Below are 8,134 nucleotides of genomic sequence, written 5' to 3'. Positions count from 1 at the left end.
TGCACTTTGTGCCCTGTAACTTCGAAAAGGTAGGACGGGTCCCCGTCAATACAAATTGGATGTTTTTTAACTGCCCGTAGAGTAAATTATAGTAATCTTACAGTAATTATAGAAATTTTGTAATATCTTTACGTTTCAAAGGTTTCTGAACATTTTGGCAAACCTCAGAAAAAATGGATGTATATGTGTGCGTAAGTGTGTGTGTGTGTGTGTGTATTTATCGACAATTTCGCGAACACGGGTCAACCAATTTGAATAATTCAAAAAACATTCGATTCCTACTTATAAGGAAATTTGCTGATTAGTTTTTGGCAAAGGCAGGTTTAGCCGTTTCGGAGATATGCGGCAAAAAATGACAAAAATAGTAATTCCGTTTTTCAAGAAAACGGAGCTTTCGATTTAAATGATTCAAAAAACATTTTATTTATATTGTCAAAATGAAGAACTGGTGGAAGGCAGGTCTAGCGGTTTTGGAAATCCACTAAAGAAAAAGAAAAGAAAAGCCATTTGGCGGACAAAAATGATAATTAAAACTATGCACAATAAATTATCACATACTTTAGAGATATTTTAATAATAATGACAAATTTTGTTCACTTTTCTATGGGTTCCGCACCAATCTTTATCCGTTATAGTACGATGCGTCGCCACCGCGCTTCAATATTTCGTTTTTACACAGCTAATTTATCAATACGTTACGCGATTGCGAATTTGAAAAAAATTATAAATATTTCGAAGTATAGAAAAAATAAAATTTTTCAAAAAGGCAATTTATTTTCATAAATTTTAAATATCTCAAAAATCGACTTTTTCAGAGTTCTAAAAGAAAATTGAATATGTATTTTAAAAATTAAAATTTTTGGGACGGAAAGTTCCAACAATTTGCCTTAAAGCACGATGCCATGCACCACTAGTTAGTTCAAAATCATTAAAATGGTTAATCCATTTTTTCGAAAGAGTGAACAAAAATTGTATCCAAACATACACACATATATAAACACACATACTTCAATTTTTCCAAAGTATGCTAAAATGATCAGAAGGCTTTTAAACGTAAAGATATGTATATAAAAACGTTCATTTTTTTACGATTACTATGACCTACGGGAAGTTAATTAATGTGGTTAAATGTTAAATTGGTAAAATATAGTAAAAACTAATTGAGTATCATTTGTTAAATTATGGTAAAAATAATATAAATCATAAAATTATAAAATTTTATAAATACGGTAAAATATGTTAAAAATGGTTAAGTAATAGTAGAAACTATAAATCATGGTAAAATGTGGCAAGCCTCAGAAAAAATTGTACACAGTATATGGTAAATTGTGTTAAAATAAGATGAATCATAATAAAAGGTTGCAAATTGAAGTTACATAAAATTACTAGTGCCATTTTTTCAAATAAAATAGATAAAATAGCAATCATGAAAATATTCGATATTTAAATAGATTACATACATTTAATTTTAAAGAGATAAGTTTAAAGATCATATCAAATGCTTGGAAATGAATTCTTAGATATGATTGATTCTTTTTTGTTTTAATTCGAATATAATTTGCCAATGGAAAAATACATACATTCCTATTTATCTTTACGTTAACTTATATAAATATAGCTTCAGGAAGTATATCTTTTTAACCATTACAGCATACGTCAAATTGTATATAATATTAATTATTTGCATATATAATTTTATAACAATATACTAATTACGTTCTGTTTGAATTGAAACGCAATCATATGTGATTATAGAATCATCATTAACAAGAATTATTTAGAAAAAATCAACTTGATACTCCGAACACATTAACTGTAATTTAAAATCAATTATGATAGAATTGCAACTATATGTAAGAATTTAATGTAATATACAGTTTTTCAAGATTCAAGAAAAATCTACGTCAAAGGAAATAATATATGTTGCTCTATGGATATATTACTCTTCATATAGAGATAGAAAATTGAGATGATGTAAATGAGACTACATAATTTAACTAAAAATCTATATAATATTAGGCGTGAGTGGCATTTTGCCTTAAGGCAAGATGCGCGAGCTTTCAGATATTTGTAATTAATCCGACTTTCAATAAGAATTATGATTTAGTTATTTACATACAATTTTACCAAATTATTGTCAATCAATGCAAGACCCAATTAATATCTTTGAAGCAGACTTATATTATATGTAACTATATAAATTATAGTAAATAAAAAGGAGCCCATGTATGTCCTAAAAGCACGGCCCATTATTTCGAATAATTTTTTTTAATTCAAACACTTCTCGTATATACCTACTATAATATTTTGAGATATCCTAGCTATGCTCAGTTTAATTGCAAAAGCCACAAACAATGTTTAACATTCACTAACGAAGAAACGGCCCGAACGATCTGCATCCAAAACTAATCAGCCCTATTGGTACATTATTTCTGCTAATTATTAAAAAACGTTTTAGCTATTGGTCTTGCAAAACGAAAGTCTTTATCGAGATTCATCAAATCTTAAATTTTTGTACTCAGTTGTTTTTTTTTAAGAAAACTGTCGAAGAAAGATTACAAGCGCATATACATTTCATCAATTTTGGTCTCAAACGATTCAGAATGACTTAAAACATAGCAAAAACAATAACCAAAAAAGTAATTAATAAGATTAACAAATCAGATTTTCTGGAGAAAACATGAACTTCTTCGAAAAGGTCACAAATATCTTTCATAAGAGAATTGCACAACCAAAAACCTCTTTTAGTATTTTATTAGTAAGTATTATTTATTCCTAATTAATTTTACTGCATTTTAATTATGGTCAACTTCACTACAATCAATATATTTTGCATTATTCGATTTTGAACAATATTTAAGTAACATAAATTTACCATGTATAAATTTTAAGGGTAAGTTATTGTAATCGTCCAAAAATCGGAATTAAAAACCGATTTAAATGATTTACAAAACAATCGTTTCCTATTGATAAGGAGACGTGCTGATTAGTTTTTGGCAAAAGTTGGTCCAGCCGTTTCGGAGGTACAAAGCAAAAAGTGCAAAAAATAGAGATCGAGTTTTTGAGACAACTGAGCATTCGATTTGAATGATCCAAGAAACATTCAATTCATAATTATGGGAGGAAGTGGTGATTAGTTTTTGGTAAAGGCAGTCCAGCTGTTTCGGAGATGCAAAACTAAATTTGCAAAAAATGGCAGTTTTTGAGAGAACTTAAACATCTGATTTGAATGATTCAAAAAACTTTCTGCATGTGTTGACAAAACGATTGCTTTTCGGAAAAGATAAATTTTTTTTGAATATCGAAATATTTTAACTCTAGCCAAAGTTCTAAAGATAACTTACTTCAAATAAATAATTTTAACTTATAATTTAAATAATATATTTATATTTTAATTTATATAATAATTTTATATAATCAATTCTTTCAAATATTAGACAACGCCCTTCATCTGATTGATTAAGATTTGTTTATTTACTTCTTATTTAAACATATATAAATGTGGTCGTCCAATTTATAAGCTTTTATATTTTGCCTATAAAATCAAAATAATGAACGTTACAATATTTATAATAATCTATTTGAAAACATTTAATATTTCTCGAATATTTCATTACGGTGCTGGAAGTTCCTAGTTTTTATTGCTATGGAATATATACCTACCGCATCAATCATTAAGCTTTTGGCGACAGATACCATATTAAATTAATATATTATAGCGATTTATATGTATTATTTCATCATGAAGTGATGAAATAATACACAAATAATACATATAAATGGGTTAATTCGATTTTTTTAATCAATATATGAAAATTATAGAAATATTTCTTGTTTCTAATAAAAACCAAATGAATTAAAATAAAATCGATTGCAAAAGTTACAAAAGTAAATTCTTGTGGGATATAATCATCTAATAGAGATATTTCATTACGGCTTCTGGCGTGTCTGATAATTGATATTGGGTGGAGCACATTCTCATGCGGTAATAAGGAATGATTAGAAAAAAATGCAATGTGCAATAATATATATATATATGTATATATATATATATATATATATATCATATATACTACATGACCCGACAGACGTTGTCCTGTACTCACGTCTACAATTCAAAATCTCCAACAATTTTTAATATCCCCAGCTATACTATATAATATCCTATTTAATGTCCTGCTTTTGTGATTCATTTATGGTCTTAACATTAGCAGTATAAAAAATTCAGACAAAAAACAATATCTAACTTGATTTTTCCACACAACATAATAGCTTCAATAATTTAGTCTATAATTTTCATAATTTTGTACCATATATTTGTTGGTTTTTGGCAATTATAATTTCTAAAGTATATTTTTCTTATTAATAATTTAATAAACATTATTGTTTAGGTTCAAATCTTGAATTAATTTGTAAAATCTAGTTCATATGAGCACTCTTCAATCTAAGATCAACTTGCTAATTATTCGATATTCAATGCCAAACAAATGAATTTTTGACACATGAAACAAAATTCTAAACTAGTGTATGGCATCGTGCCTTAAAGCAAATTGCTGGAACATTCCGTACCGTAATGAAATGTTCGAGGAATACAATAAAAATATTGTAATAAGATTGTCTAATATTCATAAGAATTATATAAACTGAATTGTAAAGTTGAAATTATTTGTTTAAAGTATATTAGAACTATAGTCAGAATTAAAAATAAAATCTGAATTATTTTCGATATATAAAAAATTTTTTTTGAAAAATAAAAGTTGAAACAAATTTTTTTTTCCAAAATCAATTATTTTGCTAAGACATGCAGAAAGTTCTTTAAATCAGTTAAATCAGACGCTTAGTTCTCTCAAAAACTGCCATTTTTTTAACATTTAGCTCCGTATCTTCAAAATGGCTGGGCCTGCCTTTGCCAAAAACTAATCAGCACATCTCACTATCAATAGGAATCGAATGTTTTTTGAATCATTCAAATCGGTTGATCTGTGCGCCCGAAAACGTGACTGAAAAGTTGTATCCATATATACATACACACACACACATTTATTTTTTCTGAGGTATACCTACCCTACGGGAAGTTAATATTTTTTTGATAAGTACAAATATTTTTCTGTGTTGTTAAATAATTTAGTAAAATAAACCAAAATGTATATGCAATTTTCGACTTACTGCGTTATTTATTAAACTGCATTATATAATTTCATCTGCCGAAATATACCCTTGACTGTATCTTATATTATTTTAATTTCTGGTACATCTCAGATGCTTTTCGTCAATAATTAAGTAGATATTACATTTTTCTTCTATATTATATTTGAATATTATCTAGGCTCATAATTTCAGCTGATTTCAAATTTCAAATGAATTGACTTTTCTAACAGATGACAGTTCAAATGTTTTCAATGTCAAACAATGATAAGTGTTTTTTTTTGTAATTTTTGCCATTTATTTCTACGATATTACTTTACTTATCGTTCCTGTTTTAGAATATTAGGTTCTAGTTCCCGTATCAGTATAAATACTTTAAAATTTTAAATCTATTTTCATATAATATATGCTGTCTCTTAATATTTTCGTACTCTTCAAAAAAGAACATTTCTTTAACAGAAAAATCACTTCTTCACAATTTGCTAAAAATTCAAATCAAGTTTTATTTTCAACCACTTACACACAAATTTAGTTTGACTTTAGTAATATGTTAACGTAATTAATAACGTAAATTTTGTTATTTTTCTGCTCCATCTATATATCTTAAAACATGATGCCATTAGTTAAGAATTAATCCTCATAAAAAGATAAAATGTTTGGTATAAATTATACGTTATTTTTTATCATTGTGTGATATCTTGTTACAAATGTAAAAAATGTATTATAATTGCTATAACCCAAACTATAATTATACTCTAAACCGCCAACATCGATAAAAAATGGTTATTCGATCATTGCCAACAAAATTTAAACACCGACACACAGAGACACATAAACCATTAATTCGGGTCAAATTGTCGTCAATTGGAAATTCTAACGTTTTTATTCGATTCTTTGAAACAAAATACCATTATTTGTTCTATTATGAGTGTGTACGAGTATGTAGGTGTTTGTGCCATAAGAAACTTTTTTTTTGCGAAATTACGAAACGGTCTTGTATGGTAGATCTTCTTAAATAGATTAACTAAAAATTGATGACTAAACGCTCGCATTGCCAATTTTAATCTACTAAAGGAACTAGATGGTATTATAACTTTTTGCAAGTTGTAAATATAATGAAATATTAAATACCAGTTAAATATAAGATATTGATTTTAATATCAAACCTATTAAAATATAATTTTAATTCAATAAATAACAAAATTATTCATTGAAGGGAAATGTAAATTGTAATTTTCATTTAATCAAAACAAAACAATCTAAAAATCTATAGAGCGTAGCTTAAAGATCCATATGAGTAAAACGGTCCACCGAGATATCTCAAAACCCAGTCAAGTTAGGATTTTTTTTATAGATTGCAGAATGAAAATAAAATAAAAAAAAAAGTTACGATTTTTTTTAACAACGATATTTGAAAGTAGATGGTAAAAGATTTATAACCAGCCGCCACCTTGGTTCTTATTCTTACGACGTTGCTATCAGGAAATAAATGGGAATGTTTAAAAATCCATAACTGAAGTATTTTCTTGCATTGTTATTTGTCGTGATTGTGAGGACTGTTGCTTAGTTTACGAAACCTTAATATAATTTTTGAGTATACAATATTTGATTGTTTTATAAGATGCATTGTTAATTTTAAGTTAGATTCAACGTTTTTTTCATCTATGTTCTGTAAAAAGACCAACTGAACTTTCACCATGGTAAAGATGTGAAAAATAAAATAGCAAATAAAAAAAGTTACTTAAGTTAAAAAAATTATTTTATAAGAGACAAATTAAGTAAATAATTATTCCAACTCTGCTGATAAATATTTCTCACAAAATACCAGATCAAGGTTTACCAATTTACTATGTTATGGTTGTAAAAAATGGACCCATGAATTTTATATTTTGCATTGGTTGAATGTTCAACAGAAGATGCGATATAGAATGGAAAAACTAGTTTTAATAACAATAATATTAACACTAGTTTTTCCATATATTATGACACTAGTTTTTCCGAAATTAAAAAAAGATGTTAAATGAATGCATGAAACATAGTCAAAAATATTGGATAGCACAAGAAAAAACAGAATTCAAACATAAAACTAAGGGTGTATGACAACGTGCCTCTAGGCAAATTGCTGGAACTTCCCGTACCAGAATTAAATATTCGAGAGAAAAAATCAATAATCAATGAATATTGATAAACAATTTATAACAATTGTTTTGAATATTTTTAAAGAGATAATTATAATTACTATATATTTATTCATTCATAAAATACACAATGACGATCTTATCGCTCAAAACACTTAAAAATTTTTACATTAAGAAGAAATGACGAGTAGAATAATGCATATGAAATATTTACATTTTTAAAATGAATTGTAAATTTAATATTTATTTTTGAAAATTTTGAAAAGAAAAAAATTCTGGTTTTTGAAAAACATTTTTTTTCTGAAAATTTCGAAAATTGTTTGAACCGTATAAGTGAACTTTAAAAAATTAAAATCTTGGTACGGAACTCAATTTTTTTTTAACAAAATTAGTAATCATGGTTAAAATCTCTATAAAATAGCTGAAAATTTGATGTGCATATGTCTAATGATCATTTTAGATCGCCAATTATTATTTTTTTTAATATTTTTCTCTATGTCTCTGACCTGCCTTCACAAAAATTTGATCAATTCTTTATTTCGTCAATACAATACAATGTTTTTTGAATCATTCAAATCGGGCGCTCCGTTACCTCAAAAACTGAATTACCAATTTTGGCACTTTTTGCAACATATCTGCGCAACGGCTAGACCTGCCTTTGCCAAAAACTAATCAGAACGTCTTCTTATCAATACGAATCGAATGTTTTTTGAATTATTCAAATCGCTTCATCCGTGTTCCCGAAATCATCGACAAAAATTTGTATCCGAACATACACACACACAAACACATACATCCATTTTTTCTAAAGTATGCCAAAATGTTCATAATAATAATCTGATCAAATTTTC

Source organism: Ctenocephalides felis, unplaced genomic scaffold (genome assembly GCF_003426905.1).
Source record: "Ctenocephalides felis isolate EL2017-DRISC unplaced genomic scaffold, ASM342690v1 CF-g0.4_SCAFFOLD_00845, whole genome shotgun sequence".
Classification (NCBI taxonomy): Eukaryota; Metazoa; Arthropoda; class Insecta; order Siphonaptera; family Pulicidae; genus Ctenocephalides; species Ctenocephalides felis.
Note: the sequence above shows the minus strand (reverse complement) of the source record.